This window comes from Eptesicus fuscus, chromosome 8, assembly GCF_027574615.1.
Source record: "Eptesicus fuscus isolate TK198812 chromosome 8, DD_ASM_mEF_20220401, whole genome shotgun sequence".
NCBI lineage: Eukaryota > Metazoa > Chordata > Mammalia > Chiroptera > Vespertilionidae > Eptesicus > Eptesicus fuscus.
Window position 1 is genome coordinate 104,544,443 of NC_072480.1, and position 20,692 is coordinate 104,565,134.

Sequence of the window (20,692 nt, forward strand, 5' to 3'; positions counted from 1 at the left end):
ACGAGGGGCAGTGCTGCCGAGGCGCCTGTGACTATAGTCCACGGGCCACCTTGCGGCGAGGATGACCCCTGACCTGTGGGGCCGGGGTTCGGGCAGCTCCAGCAGAGGGAAGGACGTCGGGTGGCTCTGAGCCCCTCTGGCCGTCTGAGCTGTGCTGACCCTCGGCCTGGCTCCTGCTCCCACCGCTCGGTCAACATGCTGAAGAAGACACACTCTCACCACAGGAAACTGGCGGAAAGCTGGGCGGGGACACCTTTTGGGAGGGTGTTGGGCATGTTTTCTGAATTGGAGCGAGCAAACATGGGGAGCAAAGGGGAGGAGTTTCCCTCCCACCCCTGGCCGTGCTCATAGGCTCAGCGAGGCCTCCCGAGACCCAGGCAGTCCAAGCCGTGCTCAGGCTTCCAGCCCACGTCCCCGGGAAGGACTGCCCCAGGTGTGCCAGACGCACCCAACCCCCAGGGGCACCCAACCCCCCAAGGACACCCAACCCCCAGGGGCACCCAACCACCAGGCGCACCCAACATCCCAGGTGAACCCAACCCCCAGGTGAACCCAACCCCCCAGGGACACCCCACCCCCAGGGGCACCCCACCCCCAGGGGCACCCAACCCCCCAAGGACACCCCACCCCCAGGGGCACCCCACCCCCCAGGGACACCCAACCCCCAGGGGCACCCAACCCCCCAGGTGAACCCAACCCCCAGGTGAACCCAACCCCCAGGGGCACCCAACCCCCCAGGGACACCCAACCCCCAGACGCACCCAACCCCCAGGCGCACCCAACCCCCCAGGGACACCCAACCCCCAGGCACACCCAACCACCCAGGTGAACCCAACCCCCAGGTGAACCCAACCCCCAGGGACACCCAACCACCCAGGGGCACCCAACCCCCCAGGGGCACCCAACCCCCAGGGACACCCAACCCCCCAGGTGAACCCAACCCCCAGGGACACCCAACCCCCCAGGGACACCCAATCCCCAGGGGCACCCAACCCCCAGGCGCACCCAACCCCCAGGTGAACCCAACCCCCAGGGACACCCAACCCCCAGGTGAACCCAACCCCCAGGCGCACCCAACCCCCAGGGACACCCAACCCCCAGGGACACCCAACCCCCAGGGGCACCCAACCCCCCAGGGGCACCCAACCCCCAGGGACACCCAACCCCCAGGGACACCCAACCCCCCAGGCGCACCCAACCCCCAGGTGAACCCAACCCCCAGGCGCACCCAACCCCCAGGGACACCCAACCCCCCAGGGACACCCAATCCCCAGGGGCACCCAACCCCCAGGCACACCCAACCCCCCAGGGTCACCCAACCCCCCAGGGGCACCCAACCCCCAGGGTCACCCAACCCCCCAGGGACACCCAACCCCCCAGGGGCACCCAACCCCCAGGGTCACCCAACCCCCCAGGGACACCCAACCCCCCAGGGGCACCCAACCCCCAGGGGCACCCAATCCCCAGGTGAACCCAATCCCCAGGGACACCCAATCCCCATGAGCCACAGGCAGGAACACAGCTGGGCATCTGGGCAATCTCTTCATATTCTTTTCTCCCTCCCTCTCCCCCCCTCTTTTTTAAAAAATATATTTTTATTGATTTCAGAGAGGAAGGGAGAGGGAGAGAGACATAGAAACATCAATGATGTAAGATAGTCATTGATTGGCTGCCTCCTGCACGCCCCCTACGGGGGATTGGGGATCAAACCCCAACCTGGGCATGTGCCCCTGACTGGAATTGAACCTGGGACCCTTCCGTCTGCAGGCGGACACTCTATCCACTGAGCCACACCAGCCAGCTCTCTCTCCCTTAAACCTGTGTACCATCTTGAAAGGGTCGGTCCCCTCTTTGCTGCTTGGGGAAGGGAGAGAATGAGAGGCCCAGTGGGCCTTAGCAATCAGGAATCCGCAGGCTGGCCCCCGAGCCCCGGCAGGAAGTGTGGCCAGCAGCAGCAGGGCGCTGTTCTCCAGGACCAGGACCAGGACCTAGGGGACGAAGGCCGGGTCAGCTCCGCGTCAGGAGCACGTGGCCTCACCGGTCTGCAGGACTTCCTTCCGTGTGGGAGGCTTGGTGCCGGTGGGGCTCCTGTTGACCCAGCCCTCCCGGAAACGGGGTCAAGGTCCCGGAAACGGGGTCAAGGTCCCGGAAACGGGGTCAAGGTCCCGGAAACGGGGTCAAGGTCCCGGAAGCGGGTCAGGGTCCGAGGGCTTCCCTGCCGAGGGGCTTGTCCCTGACTTCAGCGCAGCTCATTGCAATATCTGCAGCACCCTGACCCCAGGAGGCGGACGGACCAGCCCACAGGACGGGCTCCTTCAGGTGAGTGGGGTGGGGCGGGGCTGCGAAAGGCTTTGTCTCCCATTGCATGTATTTCACACGCTTGTGTTAGCTGTGTGTACGTGTTAGCTTTGCTCACTGGGCCAGTCAATTCCAGCGAGCCAGAGTCGCAAGCTTTCAGAACAAACTTCACAACTTCCTTTACAGTGGTCGGCAAACTGTGGCTGGCGAGCCACATGCAGCTCGAGAGCTGCGGTTTGCTGCTCTGTTGACTGATGAGTTTGCCGACCGATGCTTTAGAAGTATTTGCCTCTTTAAAGGTAAATTTGGTCTGTGGCCACCAGGGGGCAGCAGGGGCATTATGCTCATAGCAGAACCCAGAGCCTCCTAGGTGACCCCATGTGGCAGGGGTTACAAAGGGCTTTGTCCCTCCCTCCCAGCAGCTTATTAACTTTGCTTTCCAATTTTCAAATATAAAATTGCATTTCTTAAAATAATTTAACTAGACATAATCCAAAGGTGATGTATCAAAATGCTGTCCCCTCCCGGCTCCCCCTGTCCCCTCCCCGCCCCTCCCTGTTCCCTCCGGGTGCCTGGAATTCCGCTGAGTGCTGGCGCATCGGCCAAGCCTTGAGGAGCCTTGTTGGGCTCTGCCTGCAGGGGAGGCCGTGGCCCTGCTGCCTGTGGCTCCTGCAGGGAAGGGCAGGCCCAGCACGCAGCTGCGGAGGGCAGAGCTTGTCCGTAGTCTCCGACCTGGAGAAGCACTTGGTGACCTCAGGGCTGCAGGCAGCGGTGACAGGTGGCCGAGTGGGCGGAGCACTTGTATGAGGGGTGAGCGGAGCCCTGAGCCGGTCTCTCTGAAATCCTCCAGGAGCTCACCCATTCCCCCTCTGCTGGCACCTCAAATCCACCCCATCTCTAGGTGGGTGGAAGTTAACCGAGGTTCGCACACGCGACAATAACGGCACGGGCAGGCAGCCTTTCGGGCGGTTACACATACACACGTACAGTGTGTGTGATGCAGTGTCTCTATATGCGTGTGTCGTGTAAGGTAAGAGGTTTTGTTTCAGCGTGGTGAAGGTGAACTTGGGGTCTGTCACTCCCAAGGCAGGTACCGTATTTTTCCGTGTATAAGACGCCCCCATGTATAAGATGCCCCCCCCACTTTCCAACCCCGCACTAAGAATTCCGCATTTTACACGTAAAGCAGAACACGTTTCAGTCAGTGACCACCGCAGGTCCTGTTCGCAGACCAGCACTGTGCTGTGACGCGGCGTCACGTTGTCCCGCCTCCGCTGCTTCCCTGCCCGCCTTCCTCACGTTAGCTCCAGACACACCACCTTCTCCAGCGTCCGTCTGTCACTGCCGTCGTCCGAGTCACAGCCCGTCCACGTGAGACCCTCCTCACAAACCGGTGGCGTTTTCTGAGCGAATGCTCGCGCTCCCGTGGCCAAGCCTTCTCCCCTCCTGAAACGGAAGCACCGTGTTGCCTTTCCTGTACAGTCGACCACGTCCATTTCGCTTGCAAACATCCTTGCCTGACGCTGAGCGAGCGTGGCCGACACCCGTAAGCCCCCGGTGCTGCTCCCTGAGCCGAGTCTTGAGCCTCTGCTCCACGTTTGCCCGTTCGCTGGTTCTCCGCTCCGGCCTCCGTCTTTTCTGGCCTCTTCAGGACCTGTTCTCCCTGTTTTCTCCGCTGTCTGCTCACACCCTCCTGGGAGGAGGTCCACGTGGTCTCTCTGCAGCTCGGTTTCCTTGCTCTTTTGCAGACAGATTACATTCGGTTTGAATTTTTCAGAGTAAGACCATCACCTATCCATATTTATCTTTTTATTTCTGACATCGTTATGGGCTCAGAACGCTCCGGTCCCTGTTGCATCTGCGCACTCTCCACCTCCACCTCCTGTTACGGCATCAGCTGACCTCGGTAACAATAAGGCCCGTGATTGGAGGAAGCCTGTTTGACAAGGTCTGGGCAGCTAGGCACCCACGGGGCCCCCTCCTCGGCTGACTTCTGTGTATAAAATGATCCTCAATCTTCAATCTAACAATTTTAGAAAAAAATAGTGCCTTATACGTGGAAAAATACGGTAATTATTCTGGGGCTTTTCAGGCTCAGCCCTGCATCAGGGGCCTCTGCAACCCCATAGTGTCCAGCTGCAGTGGGCCTGGCAGACAGAGTGACAGCGGTCAAGGATCTCCTGTCTCCGCGGCCGCAGCGCTGCGCCCACGCACAGGTGCCTGTCCCATGCCTACATCAGTCAGGGCACAGAACCAAAAGGGCCAGAGCACAGGGAGGCCAACACCCCCTAACCATCCTCCCTGCTGGGCAGGGCTCCTCCTTGTCCCTCCTGCGCCCCCCTGCTGCCCAGGGCACATTAACCCCTTCCCACTGGCTCAGACACTGCTGTTTGCAAGGGGCCTTGTTAGCACAGGGTCCCCACGCGGCCCTCGGGGTTTCTTGGTCCCTCTCCTTCCCTGTGACTTGCTCCTTCTGTTCCCTCTGCTGTGGGATGGCCGCAGGACCAGGTCACCTGTCACAGAGAACGTCTCCCATTCTGGGTTTGACCGATTGCGTCCCTGAGCTGTAGTTTTACTGGTTCCTCTAACTTCTGTATTTCCTGTAAGTGTTAGACCTAGAGACTCGGTGAGTTTCAGGTTTAGCCAGACATTGGGCCAGACTCTTTCCTGGGTGGTCCTGGGTGCATCCCACTACATCCCACAGGGGATGCACCTCGAGTGGGGACAAGCCTGGTCTCAGAGCAGGGCTGGGGCCAGCACCCACCCTCTATTATCCAATCCTCCCTCCTCCCCACCCCCCTGGCTTTTCACAGAAGGGACATTTGCTTTGTTTTTGTTAATCCTCACCAGAGGCTATTCTTCCATTGATTTTCTTTAGAGAGAGTGTAAAGGAGTAAGAGAGAGAGAGAGAGACAGAGAGAGAGAGAGAGAGAGAGACAGAGAGAGAGAGAGAGACAGAGAGAGAGAGAGAGAGAGAGTTGAGAGAGACACATCATTTGGTTGCCTCCCCAACCCACCCAGACCTGGGCCTGCTAACCTAGGAACATGTTGCCTTTGGCTGGGAATCGAACCCCTGACCCTTTGGTGTGAGGGCCGATGCTCACGAAGGGTGTTCAAACAACCACTGAGCACTGTTTGGGGTCCGTGATGTCACTCAGGGGTTTTCTAATCCCATCTCCCCTGATTCCTCCATCAGCTGGGATGTTCTAGAAGGAAGGTGTGTCCTTCATCAGCTATTATTTATGGGGTTGGGGCATCCAGAAGTTGAGAGTGTGCCTGCCTTTTCCTCTCAAGATAGAGTGGTCCCCAGGATAGCTTAGCTTTTTAATTTTTCCCAATTAATATTATGTTATTAAAATTGTTTTCAGTTACAGTTTACATCCAATATTATTCTGTATTTGTGTCAGGTGTACAGCATAGTGGTTAGACAATCCTATCCTTTACCCTGTGTCCCCGATATTTCCAGCCCCCGCCTGGCACTGTCCCTAGGACCCCGTAGCTTTCCCCGGGCAGGGAGAGGCCGTGGAGACCTCATGGGGTAGCTCAGTCTCCGAGGCTGCCCGAGGACAGGTAAACTGCCACCACCCGAACCGGCATTCCCTCTCTGCCTTCTGCCCCAACAGGGGGTGCTGTGTCTAAACTGATGAGGAGGGCGGGGTGAGGGCTAACGTTTGTAGGACAGTGGAAGTTCATTCGTGCTTACGACCTAGCAATGCAGAGTGGGTGCTGGGGGACTGTGGTGGGCCGCCAGCTGTGGGCGTGGGTGGGAAGGAGGCTGCCTGCAGGCTGGTTGGTGCAGGAGGCAGGCCATGAGGGGCGGTGAGGCAGGTGTGCTCTGAGGGACGGGGAACAGGTGGCGTGAGTGTGGGAGGGTCCACAGTTGTTCTGCGGGAGCCCAGACCTTAGGCCTGGAGAGTGAAACAGGCGTGGCTTATGGGTTTACTAGAGGCCCGGTGCATGCGATTCGGGTGTGTGTGTGGGGGGGGGGTTGTCCCTCAGCCCAGCCTGCACCCTCTCCAACTGGGACCCCTCGGGGATGTCGGTTGGGGATCAGGCCTAAACTGCAGTCTGACATCTCACAATCCGGGATTGCTGGCTGCCAACCGCTCGCCTGCCTGCCAGCCTGATCACCCCCTAACCCCTCCCCTGTCAGCCTGATCAACGCCAAACTGCTCCCGTACCAGCCCAATCACCCCTAACTGCCCTCCCCTGCCAGCCTGGTCGCCCCCAACTGCCCTTCTCTACCTTCCTGGTCACTCCCAACTGCCCTCCCCTGCCGGCCATCTTGTGGCGGCCATCATTGAACACAAGGGGGCGGCCATGTTGTGCGAGGGTGTGAGGGACAATTTGCATATGACCTCTTTATTATATATGATTATTATTTTTTAAATATTTTTCAGAGAGGAAGGGAAAGAGATATAGAAACATCAATGATGACAGAGAGTCATTGACGGGCTGCCCCCTGCACGCCCCACAATGAGGATCGAGGCCACAACCCGGGCATGAGCCCTGACTGGCAATCAAACAGTGACCTCCTGCTTCACAGCTCGACGCTCAACCACTGTGCCACGCTGGCCTGGCGGAAGCGGAGTGGTTTTATAGTCCCACCGGACGCCCTCAAAAGCCAAGCTTGGCCAACACAGTGCCCCCGGCCTGGCATGCCACACGCACTGGATTTGGGGTGGGACCCTGCTGGGCCCCAGAGGGGGGAAGTGGTGTCCTTTGCCCCCTCGTCAGACACTCCTGATTGCGGGTGGACCCTCTGAACATCTCACACTGTGGATTGGTAATGAAGTGAGGAGGAGGTGACATGGCTGTGGCCCTCAATCCTCCCACCCGCTTTCCTGGGCTTTCAGCTTTGGTGGCCTGGCCTGTCTCACTTCTTTTTTTGTTGTTAAAATCCTTTATTGTGGAAAGTATTACATATGTCCCCTGTTTTCCCCCACTGACCCCCAGCCCCAGGCCCGCAGCACCCCATTGTCTGTGTCCAGGGGCCATGCATCTCTGCATACACGGTCCTTGGTTGGTCACCTCTCACCCACGCAGCCTCCCCGCCTTCCCTGGAGACTCCCCACTTGTTCCATGCTTCCATGGCTCTGGATCCACTCCGATCATCAGTTTATGTTGTTCTCCAGACTCCACCTATGAGTGAGATCATGTGATGCTTGTCTTGCTCTGACTGGCTCAGTTCACTTAGCAGGATTGTGTCCTTCGTAACCTGGCTTTCCTAACGTCTTCCCAAAGGAGACACAGGGTTCATGTGGGTCCGAAGGAGCCATGCTTTAAAATAAGGTTTTCTTTTAGGAAAACAACGCTTACAAGTAGTCCCTGTGGCTTTGTCTCCCCCGTGGTTCCAGCTCAGAGGCAGCACTTGGCCTTCCCTCTGTAGCAGTAGCCCAAGTGCTTGGTGTAGAGTGGGCATGGGGAGAAGTTGCAGGTCCCCCCCTTTTTGGCACATATGTATTCTGGATTCCTGTATATCAGACTCGCGAGGAGGCCAGTACCTGTGAGGAGGCAAAGAAGACACGTCAGGCTCCTGGCTCACAGCCAACGTGACTGCAGGACACTTGGTGACACAGGACACACGGCCCTTTCCAGAGCACTGCAGAGACGGTGCCCTCCCAGGAACTGCGCCCCCACTGACCTCTGGGGCTGCTCATGCAAAGAACTGTGCCCTCCGTCTGAGGTCTATGCCCTCCGTCTGAGGTCTCCGTCTGATGTCTGTCCTCCGTCTGAGGCCTGTACCCTCCGTCTGAGGCCTGTGCCCTCCGTCTGAGGCCTGTGCCCTCCGTCTGAGGCCTTTTTCCTCTGCCTCAGGTCTTTGTTTCCGTCTGAGGTCTGTGCCCTCGGTCTGAGGCCTTTTTCCTCTGACTCAGCTCTTTGTTTTCTGTCTGAGGTCTGTGCTCTTGTCTGAGGTTGGTGACCACTGTGGCTAAACCAAAGCAGAGGATGAGGAGCAGGGCTGTGAGTGGGATTCCTTCTGCCCAGACAGCTGTCCCGAGTTCGTCCCCAAATAAGGTTTCTCTGCTTCACCCTGTCACCAGAACACACGTGCTCTGTTCCACAAATACTCATGTCTGTTTAAGAAATAATGTGTACTGAGGATATGTTTACTGATTTTAGAGAGGAAGGGAGAGACAGAGAGAGACACACACAGAGAAAACATATCTGTGAAAGAGAAACATCAATCTGTTGCCTCCTGGACACAGCCCAAGTGGGGATGGAGCTGGAAACCTGTATGTGCCTGACCGGGAATTGAACCCACAGCCTTTCCATGTATGGGAGGATGCTCCAATCAAGTAGGCCGCCCTGCCAGGTCTACGTGTGTCTTAAAAAAAAAACAACAACAAAAAAAAAACGTCACAAATTTCAACTCCTATTTTGCATATTCATGTTCCAAATTCTGCCACATTTGGTCAATGTATTACTTTATTCACAATAAGCATCCTACATAGTTTAGGACGTATTCATCCACCCTTGTTTTTAAACCAACATGGCAATTTTCTAATGGGCTTTTCTGTCCATGCACACGTATTGTGTCCATGCTTAAGTGTCTCTCTAACCAGTGAGCACAGCTTAAACGCTCCGGCTGTGTGCTACGCATTCAGGTGATCCCCGCAGCGCCCCTCCCCACCCCCGCCCCAGCCCCACTTGTGCCGGGTCCTGCCCTTCAGTGCCAGGTGGAAATGATGGCCACCCCATGAGCTTCCATTGCTTTTTCTTTCTTTCTTTCTTTCTTCTTTTCTTTCTTTCTTTCTTTCTTTCTTTCTTTCTTTCTTTCTTTCTTTCTTTTTTTCTTTTCTTTCTAAATAAAAGTAAAAGAATAAAATACTTATATATTCATTTTCTCTTTCTTTTAACTTTTTTAATGGAATTTATTGGGGTGAAATTGGCTAATGAAATTGTATGGGTTTCAGGTGTCCCTTTAACCTGCACATTGTGTTGCTCTCACTGCTCTCTCCGGTTGGAATGTATTCTGCCTTCCTCTCTGACATAGAGACTCTCCAAACAGAAGGCCCAGGACTGGCCGCCAACTCTCTGTGAGAGAGAACCATGCCGCCCAGGATGTCCCTGGAGTGGCTCTCAGGCTCTGGCTTTGCACTGATTGGAGTCCTGGATTGAATTGTGCCACCGCCTCCCACCCACACGCTGAGGCCCTGCCCAGGCAGGACCCATATTGAAAAAACGTCACCCTTAGCTCCCCTCTCCCCCAACACGGCTCACAGGAAACACTCTCAAAGCTTTTCTTCATGTCTCTGGTTAGAAAGGATTTCCTACGATGCCCAAGAGCCTAAACCCTAAAGGAAAAGCTATGACACATTTACCATCCTCATTAAAGCAACGATAAAACCCTCTCGGAAAGATTCCATTAAGATAGCGAAAAATCTAGGTACCAGGGAGAAGGTGTCTGTGGTGCATATGACTGCCAAAGGGCTCGTCTGCAGACGGATAAAGCACTGCCACAAATCACGAAGGAAAGACGGATAATCTGATACAAAATGTGGGCAGAAGACAAGAGGCACTTCACAACAGGTGTCCCCGTGGCCAGGAACGACCTACAAACGTACCCACCGCGTTATTTACCAGGGAAACGCACATTAACCCTCCGGTGAGCACCCCACTGAGCAGATGGCTCACTTAGGAATGGACTGATATTCGCAAGTGTTGGCATGAATGTGGGGCAACGGGAACCTGCATGCACTGACTGTGAGCGTGTGAACTAGCATACGCAGTTTCCTACCACAGTTTGACATTCTCCTTCACAATCAAATCCAAGCTTAGCCTACCAAGCCGCCAGGCCACCACCCTTGGTCTCCACCCACTTGAAATGCACACACAAACCAAGCTGCATGATCAGCATGATAATCACAGTGGGAACGTCCAAGAAATAGCCCAGCAGCCATGGCTCAGTGGCTGAGCGTAGACCCATGAACCTGGAGGTCACGGTTTGGTTCCCAGTCAGGACAATGCCTGGTTTGTGGGCTTGATCCCCAGTGGGGGCGTGCAGGAGGCAGCCAATCAATAATTCTCTCTCATCATTGTTTCTTTTTTATTTTTTGTTAATTCTCATCTGAGGATATTTTCCCATTGACTTTTAGAGAGAGCGGAAGGGGCAGGGAGAGACACAGAGAGACACATTGATTGGATGCTTCTGCTCATGCCCCAGGTGTGGCCGGGGATCAAGCCTGCACCTGAGGTTATGTGGCCTTGACCGGAATGAAACCTGGGACCCTTCAGTCCCAGGGCCAACATTCCACCCACTGAGCCAAACCAGCTAGGCTCTCATTGGTATTCCTCTCGCTCTATCCCTCTCCCGTTCTTCCTCTGAAATCCATTAAAAATCTTTTATAAGCGACCACCCAGGACACAGGGAGCCATCTTTGGTCTTGAGAGAACCCTGTGAGGAGCGTGGGAGCCTTTCAAAGCTGAGACGAGGAGGGGAGAGACACAGGAGCCCAGGGTGCTGGCCAGGCTGCTGACAATGCAACCTGGTCTCTGTCATTCGACCTGAAGTGGGGCACCGAGGCTGGCCTCCTGCTACACAATGAGAACAACGCGACCCCTCGGAACCGTGTGAGCAGGGAGCCCTGGGGAGCCGGGACTAGACTATAAATGTCATGTTCTAAAAGATCACCAGGCTGAGGCGGGAGCCACTGGCCAAGGTGACATGGGTTTGGGGGAAGAACCAGGCCCAGACTGGATCAGGGCCAGGAGCCACACCCCTGCCTCCTCCCAGGACTTTGGGCGGAACCAATCACATGAGAACTCAGGCTGGAGGAGCAGGGCCAGGACAGGGCTGCCCAGACCCAGCAGTGGGTGGGAGGAGCAAACACAGATGCTGCTCCTTGGGAGCCAAAGAGGGCCACGTGGGTGTCAGCCACCCCTGCTGCCAGGACCCCTCCAGTGGGGATCGAGGGCCTGGTCATGGGGTCACCCCCCGGCTGCTCGGAAGTGAGGCGCCTGCATTGGAGCCTCTGCGCCCTGGCAAGTCTGAGGCTCTCTCCCTGGTCAGGACAAAGCGGTGGCTGGGCAGTCATCCTGGGAGGGGCTGCCTGAGGGTGGGTGCCCTCCCCTGTGGTCACTGAGGGAGAGGCTGTCTGTCAGCTAGGGCGGTGCCGTCCCACGAGGAGCAGAGGCCTGCAAGGATTGCCTCTGGTTCCTGGGAGTCCTTCAGGCTACCTGGGGACACACTCACACAAGCCCCACCTGCAAAGCAGCAATCCTGCAGAGCACACGGGATGCACCCAAGATCCCAGCCTCCTCTGCAGGCGCAGCCCACGCAGCCCGCTCTCCCAGAGGCCTCCATGGCCGGACTGTCGCAGCGCTTCTGGTTAACCTCGGGACAGCTGTCACTCAGGTCCTGTCCAGATTGCCCCGAGTGCAGGTGCGTGCCTGAGGCGGCTCCAGAGGCCGCGGGAAGGAGGGGGAGAAAGGTAGGGTTCAGGGTTCGAGCTGGATTCACGGGTTCGTCTTTCACTGGCATTGGAAGGGTAGACCCGGTGAGACTGTTAAACAACAGCCTGACCTCTGGCTGGCAAGGCCCAGGGGTTGAGCATCGTCTCATCTCTTCTCGTGAGCCAGGAGGTCATGGTTCAATTCCAGGTCAGGTCACAAGTCCGGGTTGCAGGCTTGATCCCCAGTAGGGGGTGTGCAGGAGGCAACAGGTCCATGATTCTCGCTCATCATTGATGTTTCTCTCTCTCTCCCCTTCCTCTTTGACATCAATAACCATATATTTAAAAACACTGATAGAAAAAGAAAGAGAATGGCAGGGAAGGACCAATGCTTTCTCCTGGGAGCTGCTGGTCGCCCAGGAGACGTGGGGATGGAGAGGGAGGTCTCTGTTTAGGGGAGCGCTGTCCATGCTGCCTGCTCCCCACACTCATCTCCGCCTCCACGCTGTAGCCACCGGCCTCTGAAGCCATTTCTGGTCTGTCCCTCTCCCAGTTTATAGACCCTCCGGGCTCACCCGAACCCAGATGCCCCCTAAGGCCTCGCTGGACCTGGCCCATGTCTGGCCCCACGACCCTGCCTGGCTCTGGGCTCACTCTGTGCCTGAGAGACATGGGATGCCACACTGACAGGACACTCCGGCTCTGTCCTCACTCTGCCTGTGACCGACCACGTGCCTCTGGCTATCATTTACCCACAGAAAGGAGATCAAGATGGTTCCTTCTCCCTAGAGGGCTGTGAGGTTGAAATTAAAAGTGAGCCCTGGCCGGTGTGGCTCAGTGAATAGAGCATCGGCCCAATAGAGGGTCTCAGGTTGGATTCTGGTCAAGGGCATGTACCTGGGTTGCAGGCTGGATCCCGGCCCAGGGTGGGGTGCGGGCTGGAGGCAACCAATTGCTATGTCTCTCACATACACGTGTCTCTCTCTGTCTCTCCCCCTCCCTTCCACTCTCCCTACAAATCAATGGAATACTATCCATGGGTGAGGATTAAAAACAAATGAAAAACAATCAGAAAAGGGAGAGCTGTGGTTGTTTTTTTTCTCATCAGGCTGCCCCACCGGATGTCTCCAGATCTGATTGTCCCTGCCCCACCGCCCGCTCCCTGACCTCCCTGAGGGCTGTCCATTCCATCGCCCTCAGCAGCTTGCAGAGGGTGCACATCTGTGCCCTGGGCTGCGGAGAGGTGACAGGGAGTGGTGGGGCCCGTGGTGACCGGGGAGCCAGGCTGGCTAGACCAGCAGCAACCATGTAGCTGCAGCTCACTGTTGCCACATCTTCTGTGTTTGTAAGAGAAGATCAAAAAGTCCACATCGTCTGGGACAAATCCTGATGTTTAAATGTGGAGAGGAATTCAACTGTACTTTTTAAAAAATACCAGGAGCACCAAAACGACCCCACCTCTCCTTGGCTTCTAAGCTTCCTCCGGGAAGCCTTCCTGGGTGGCCAGGCCAGGTCACCTCCCACCTCCAGTCACATGCGCCCCAGCACCCTGCCCTGGCCGGCGTTTCACAACACGATGTCATTAGGTAATTAATTACACACCCAGGCTCCTCCCGGCCCGGCTTCTACCATATAGAGTCACCAGGTCAGGGCTGTGTTCTCCGGCGCCCCTCCCCAGGCAGGGCCTGCACATAGGAGCTGCGAGCTAACGATTGGCTGAAGCAGAGAGTGGACAGCCACAGACTGCCCTTTTCTTTCTTTCTTCCTGCCTTTCTTTTTGTTAATCTTCCCCGAGCATATTTTTTCCAGTGCTTCTCAGAGAGTAGAAGGAAGAGAGAGAGAAACATCGATGTGAGAGAGACCCATCAGCTGGTTGCCTCCCCAGCGGCCATTTCAGGGGCAGGGAGTGAACCTGCATCCCAGGTAAGGCTCTTGACCAGGAATCGAACCCACAACCCTGTGGAGCGCTGGCCGGCGCTCTAACCACTGAGTTACCAGCCAGGGCAGTCTCCAATGGCCTTAATGTGGAGACACCTGGCTGGGTTCCTGACTAGCCGATTCAGGGACCTGGGTCACTGTGTCATTCTGACATCATTCTATCCTCACAGAAAGACCACTTGCATGAAATAAATGTGGGCACTGCATTTTTTTTTTTTTCAAAGAGAGAGGAAAACTGTGAGCAGGCATGTTGTGGTCTCCGGCTGTGACCGCAGCTCTCCTTCACCCACTCCTGTTTGCCTCGGTTTCCCCACGTGTGAACCCACCAGGTTGGCCTAAATGACCTCTGACGGCACGTCCAGGAGAGGGATGGGCTGAGCCCACGGGGCCGGAGGGGGGCCAAGTCAGCCAGGGGTGCGGCAGGGACCACGCAGACCCGGAAACAGCAGGCTCCCTCTGTGCACTGAGCTCGGACCTGGTGATCACGTGGATCCCACAGCCGTCCATGCCCCCGTGGGCAGCGGCTGGAATGGGGGCAGCAGCCACCCTAACAGCCACACAGCCAGGACCACGGCACCAACACCCACAGGAACACCCAGCCCCCGGCCCGGGGAGTCAAGCAGAGACCGTGGGGCTCGACAGGATCACAGGCAAAGGCACTGGGAGGGATCATTGTCCCCCACACCCCGCCCAACCTCGTCCGGACAGCACACACATTCCCGTGGAAGATGTTTGTGTAGGTACGGCCTGTCCTGGGGCCCCGTCCCCAACGGGAACAGGTCACACAGAGGTCGCAGCACAGGAGACGTGGTGCCTGCAGGGCCCCACGGTGACCAGAGCCCCAGCCTCAGCCCGGTGGGCACAGCTCTTCCCCTTGCAGAGCGGCTGCTCCCCACAAGGCATGGGCCTTCCCGAGGTGTCCAGTCCCCATTGAGAGGGCCACGGACGGGCCAGTTTGGGCAGAAGGATTGACGTGTTGTCGGAGGAGAGAGCAGATAGCCCGCCTGGGAGTATCTGAGCTAATCCTGAGCTTACTACCTGCTCCACAGGGTCAGCTCCTCCTTTATTGATTTTCTAGTCCTCATCCGAGAATATGTTTCTGTTGATGTTTTGAGAGAGATAGAGAGATAGAGAGGGAGAGGGAGAGATGGAGAGAAGGAGAGAGAGAAACATGCATCTCTTGCCTCCAGAATGCTCCCAGAGCAGGAATCAAACCTGCAACCTAGGTATGTGTCCTGCCAGGGAATCGAACCCACAACCTCACAACCTTTTGGTGCACAGGATGGTGCTCCAATCCACAGGCCACCCGGCAGGGCTCAGCTAGTGCTTCCATCAGAGCGCTGCGTGAGACCACTGCTCCTGCATCGCGGGGAGCACTGGTGTTCTCTGTGCTTTGCATGGGACGCTCCCAATCACCCCGAGACTTGATAGAGGGCAAGTCCATCTGAACGTTGACAATGCGGCATCCGGACACTCTGAGTCTGAAGTGAACTGCCGTGAGAGATGCAGCATGGCTACTCCACACACACACACGCGCGCGCACACATATTCACACACGCGCACACGCACGCACGTACACACACTCATACACTCATACACTCATGCACACACACTCACACACATGCACACACACTCACCCACATGCACACACACACACACTCACACACATGCACGCACGCGTGCACACACACACACACTCTCACACACCCGTGCACACATTCACACACATGCACGTGCGCACACACATGAACACACACACACACGCATGCATGCACGCATACACGCACACACACACACGGAATTAGGGTGTCATAACACAGCACGCACGCTCATACAGGGCCCACCCTGGCAGAACAGGAGAGAATGTTCTTTGGAGAAAACACAAGCCTCTAAATGGATTTGCCACCTCTCCGAGGTTTCCAGCCAGCAACATTGAAACCTCTGCGTTAGAACACGTTCTACCCACTTTCCAGATGAGCACACCGAGGCGTAACCGGAGGAGAGTAGCCACATGTGTCTGACGAAGTGACGTCCTGGAGTGGCGGGATTGGATCTTCAGGAGCATTTCAGAGCTGGGGCACCTCAGAGCCCCCCCTCGTTTCGCAGAGGAGGAGACCAACCCCAGAGAGTGCGCCTTGCTCCAAGCCTCGAGTGAGTGAGGGACAGGCCTGGCTGAAACGTGTTCGCGGATTCCTCCCAAAGGTCCCGCTTTGTCTGACTCAGGGTCCGGCTGCTTTGACCAGAGGAGCTGGCAGCTCCCGGGGAGGTGTCCCAGCTGGTAGAGCGTGAGGGGCTACGCAGGGCAGGTCTCGGCCGCCCTTGGGCCCTGACTGCCCGCACAGGTGAGTCACCGGCCATGAGCTGTCTGTGGGCAGGGCAGGCAGCACCTGCTTACACCAGGGCACCTGGGAGGCCCCACCCGGTGACCCGGGAGACCTGGGGCTGGCAGCCTGTGCCTCTGGCAGCAACACAGGGAGCTGGCCGCGCTGGGCGAGGGGCCGTCCGCAGGTGGAGTCAGTGACCCCAGAGAGGGTCCTTCTGGATGCCCAAGACCTGGTGGGGCTGGGAGGTACTGGCAGCTGCCAAGGCAGAGGGCACGGAGCCCTAGTGGTCGGACAGGGAGCTGGGCATGAGCCCTCATTCTGCAGCCGGGCCCAGCCCCCGGGCAATCGCCTGGTTGTGCTCCCCTCAGGCTCCCCACAGGAGGTCAGGAGCAGCAGGCAGACCCCAGGGGCAGCACACAGCCGGCCATCATTCCCTGGGCCTCGGGGATGCTGCCCAAAGCCTGTGCCCTCAGGGAACAGTGTCTCCAGCTCTCCTCACAGCTCCCTTCACCCGGTCCCGGCCCCGGGCAGAGTGCCCCCTGGTCCCCAGCTCACCTGGGCCCACCTGGGCAAAGAGCAGGCAGAGAGGTAGCAGCAGGATGTGGAAGAGCCTCATGCTGGCTGCCAGGCTGGGCGAGGGCAGGAGGAGGAGGAGGCTTGCAGGTGGAGCCACAGGCTTCCAGAGGCCAATGTGCCTCCCTATTTATAGGGGAGAGGGTTGTGCAACCTCAGGGACGGATCTGCGGGGCGTGACTCAGTCAGGGAAATGCTCACAAGCAGCCCCTCCTGTGGTTCTCCTGTGTCTGCGTGTCAGGTGGACACAGTCCCGGTACAGCTCGGGGTGAGCTCTGGCCCGGAACCCTAAGCTGGCATCTCCACTGCTCTGTCCCCCTTCTCCTTCCCCCTCCCCGCCCCCCCTCCGCCGCACCTCACCAGGCTGGGAGTTATGATGGGGTTCTGGAGAAGTTCTGGAGAAGGGATCATGCTCAGGCCGCTGGTTCGAATGACTCAGATGCCCGCAACAAGGGGTCTCAGACTGCAGAGACCAGCAAGCCAGCCTGGGAGTGCCCTCCTCCCGGGAAAAGCCGAGCACCTGTTTCATGGAACCTGGGGAATCAGTTTCACCAGGGAAGGCTGCTCTGCCTCCCTCGCTTCTGCAGGAACTTTCTCCTCAATTGGCCAACACCAGCCTTTCTTTTTTTCTTTTCTTGTTTTAAGATATATTTTTATTTATTCCAGAGAGGAAAGGAAAGGGAGACAGAGATAAAATCATCTATGATGAGACAGAATCATTGATCCTCTGCCTCCTGCACACCCCACACTGGAGATCCAGGCCACAACATAGGCATGTGCCCTGACCGGGAATTGAACTGTGACCTCCTGGTTCATAGGTCGACACTCAACCACTGAGCCACACTGGCCGGGCTGGACTGGGCACCTGCTGTCCGGTTCCCGTCAGCTATGAGAGGAGGCCCTTCCCTGACCGTGACCGAGAAGGCAGCAGGAGGGCTTGAGGACAGTGGAGAGGGTCGGACGTCCTGTGGGAAGCGGGGAGTGGCCGAGGGGGGCGCCTGAACACGTGCTGGGCAGCGTCCAGGACCCGCTGGCACGTGTCTCCCCCTGGTACCATGTTCCAGGTGCACACGCTCACACGTGAGGTGCAGAGAAGCAGAGCCTGAAAGCACCTCGTGTGACCGCCTTCCCTCCGGGAACAGAGGGGACGAGTGACAGGCAGCGGACACCCCGTAGCTCCGTCCACCGGCCCATCGTTTGTCTTTGTGACGCTTCGGCTCCTGTGTTGTGTGGAGGCCGACATGCCCCAGAAAGACTGGGGGCGACTCCCACACGCTTCCCTGTTCTCTCACTCGAACTCGACCTTGGTGACCGCCTGTCGAGGTCACGTCCTTGGAGGCTGGGCTCCAGGTCACACAGGCCGCGTGGCCGTGCTGCCCGGAGGCAGGAGCTGTTTGTGTCGGGTGTTCATTGGAGCGTGAGTCCCGGGTGGAGAGGCTGGGTGGGCAGCACCTGCCTCGGGCCCCACCTGCTCCTTCAAGTGACATGTTCCTTTCCCTGAGGTCGGGCCAGGCCCAGGCCCAGGTCAGCCTGTTCCCAGAGCCCGTCTTGGGTCTGTGGACGAGAAAGGCCACCTGCTGCCCTGACCAGCTCGGGGAGGCCGGCCTGGCAGCCTTGCAAACTCAAGAGACCTCAAGTGACCACACAGGATGGTCTGAAATTGAAAACCTTTCATTAAAAAGCAGTTTATGGTGGGGAGTCACGTCCTAGGCCTGTATGTTCCCTGACAAGATCAACTTCCATCTTTCCTGAGCCTGTTGTCTTTTGGCATCTGAGATAATGCACCTGTGGGATGTGGGTCCCTTGTAACTTCGCTTTTTCCAGACCCGTCAGAGCACAAGCAATGTGCCTGGGCGCCAGGAAGACCATAAATTCCTTCATTGTCATTGTCGTCATGTGAACTGTTAACTGTCCTGCATCCACCTAAGTATGTGTCTACCCTTTTACTTTCTATCCATTCCCACGGGATTCCCCCGTTTGCTTCCTCCCGCCTCTCTAACCCATCACCAGTGAAGCCCCTGGAACCCACCTACGTCCCCTCCTCTGACTGTAATGTGTAAAACAAGGTGAAGAACCGCCAATCTCTGGAGCATTGTCCCAATATGTTGAGACTCTGCTTCCCGGCAATTGTCCACAGTTTGGCTCAAATAAACTCACAAAGAATTCTTCCCAGGTTTGAATGCTTTCTATGTTAACAGCTCTGTAGGTTGGGTCTGGCCCCTCTGTGCCAGGATGGAGGGGAAAGACGGGCACAGGTGGAATGGCAAGGACCGTGGGGGTCTCACCCCCGGGCATGCATCCAGTCTCTAGATCGGGGAGAGGCCCCGGGAGGTGTGCCCCCAGAGTCAGACAGAGTGGACTGCACGTTGGTGCCTCCCCGTGGAAGGGTCTACCTGGATGTGGCATTTAACTGCCCTCCTGCTACGTGGGAAAGGTCAGGGGTCACAACCCCAGTGGGTTGGAGGGTTGATTATGTTCATGTCTAGAAAGAAATCTACAGACTGGAGGGTTATGCGGTGGTGCCCATTTCCACTGCTCTCATTGTTCTTTTTCACAACCCGAGGGCATGGTTGTGGTCGGGTCCCTTGGTGACACATCCATTGGCAGGAAATACCAAATGGGCCAGAGAGGTAGATCTCTACTGGAACCCGAGGGGCGTGGTGACCGCCAGGGGGCGCGGTCCCAGAGTCCTGTGTGACCTCAGCCCAGGAGACACCCACAGGCAGAAGCCAACTGAGCCAGAACACCTCTTAGGACTTCCCTGCTGTTGGCTTCATTCACAAAATCAATCATGTGCTGTAAACAACCGAGACCACACTGACCCTGATCCACGGAAAACCAGTCACCTTGGACTCCACTTCCCCACAGGCGTAGGGATTGCTGACTGTTGGTTTTCTGTCGGCCGTTGTAACCACCCCTGCATTCCTTACCTTTGTTTCCACACAGAATGACTGGTAGTCCGGCCGGCATGGCTCAGTGCTTGAGCTTTGACCTATGAACCAGGAGGTCAGGGTTCCATTCCCGCTCAGGGCACAAGCCTGGGTTGTGGGCTCAATCCCCAGTGTGGGCGTGCAACAGGCAGCAGATCAAAGATTCTCTCTCAACAATGATGTTTCTATCTCTCTCTCCCCCTCTCCCTTTCTCTCTGAAATCAATAAATATATATATGAAAAAAAGAATGTCCGCTAATTCACATGTAGCTACAGATAAACAGCTTGTGGCTTCAAGCAATGATTTTCAACTGGTGTGGCTGCACGAATTCTTAAAACATGCAATGCTGACTCTTTAGCCAGGGGCACTGACCTCCTTTCCCTTCGATTGTCCAGTAAAACCATCACAGCCACCATCACAGCAATAGCTGTCTGTTGCGCATGAATCAAAACTATGCCTATTTTTGTCAGGTTGGCCCAATATGTATGTTTTGGTGTGCTGCAGAGGCTGAGTGGTTCCTGTGTGCCGTGAGATGAAAAGGTTGACAATCACTGGCCTAAAGGACTGCAGGAGGCAACCTCAAAGGAAGCCGACTCAGCCTGCAGGCGTTTGGGCTCCAGGGGAGTTGACCACCTTGGAGGAAAGCCAGAGCCTCCTGGACCGGGTCCCCGGTGTTTACCGGAGCAGACGGTGCTGACTGGCACACAGCACCCTGTGCTTCCCCTGGTTCTGCCTTCCTCTTCCCGCTCGTACACCCCTGCTGCCCTCACGTGTTAGGATGGTCCTTGTGCCCTGGCCGGTGGCTCAGCTGCTTGGAGCCTGGTCCTGTGCTCCTAAGGTTCTGGTCTGATTCCCAGGCCGGGCACATCCCTGGGTGGCAGTTTCCATTCCTGGTCGGGGTGTATGTGGGAGGTGGCTGATGGATGTTTCTCTATCTCTCTAGAATCAGTGGAAACATGTCCTGGGGTGCGGATTGAGAAACAAAAATCGTGCTTATTAAACACTCACTACCCCCTCCCCGGCCCCTGGCCCCACCATTGCACTTTCTGTCTCTGAATTTGATGACAGTAAGAACGTCATCTGTGTGGGATCCTACGGCATGTGTGCTTCCGTTCGGGGCTTATTTCACTCTGCATGTTTCCTCCTGGTGGATCCGTGCTGCTGCCCGGGTCACAGTTTCCCTCTTCCAATGCCTAATAGCATTGCAGCGCACTTGGCAGAAACCAGGTCGGT

At 56.9% G+C, this 20,692-nt stretch overlaps 1 long non-coding RNA gene across 1 annotated transcript; it reads right to left on the reverse strand.

The window, feature by feature from the left end:
• Positions 1 to 7,740: 7,740 nt before the first annotated feature.
• LOC114228435 (uncharacterized) lies at positions 7,741 to 16,569 on the reverse strand. The gene is made up of 3 exons (XR_008556803.1): positions 16,511 to 16,569; positions 7,943 to 8,230; positions 7,741 to 7,802 (listed from the first exon to the last, which is right to left on the reverse strand). It is a non-coding gene; the product is annotated as an uncharacterized LOC114228435 (long non-coding RNA).
• Positions 16,570 to 20,692: the final 4,123 nt, after the last annotated feature.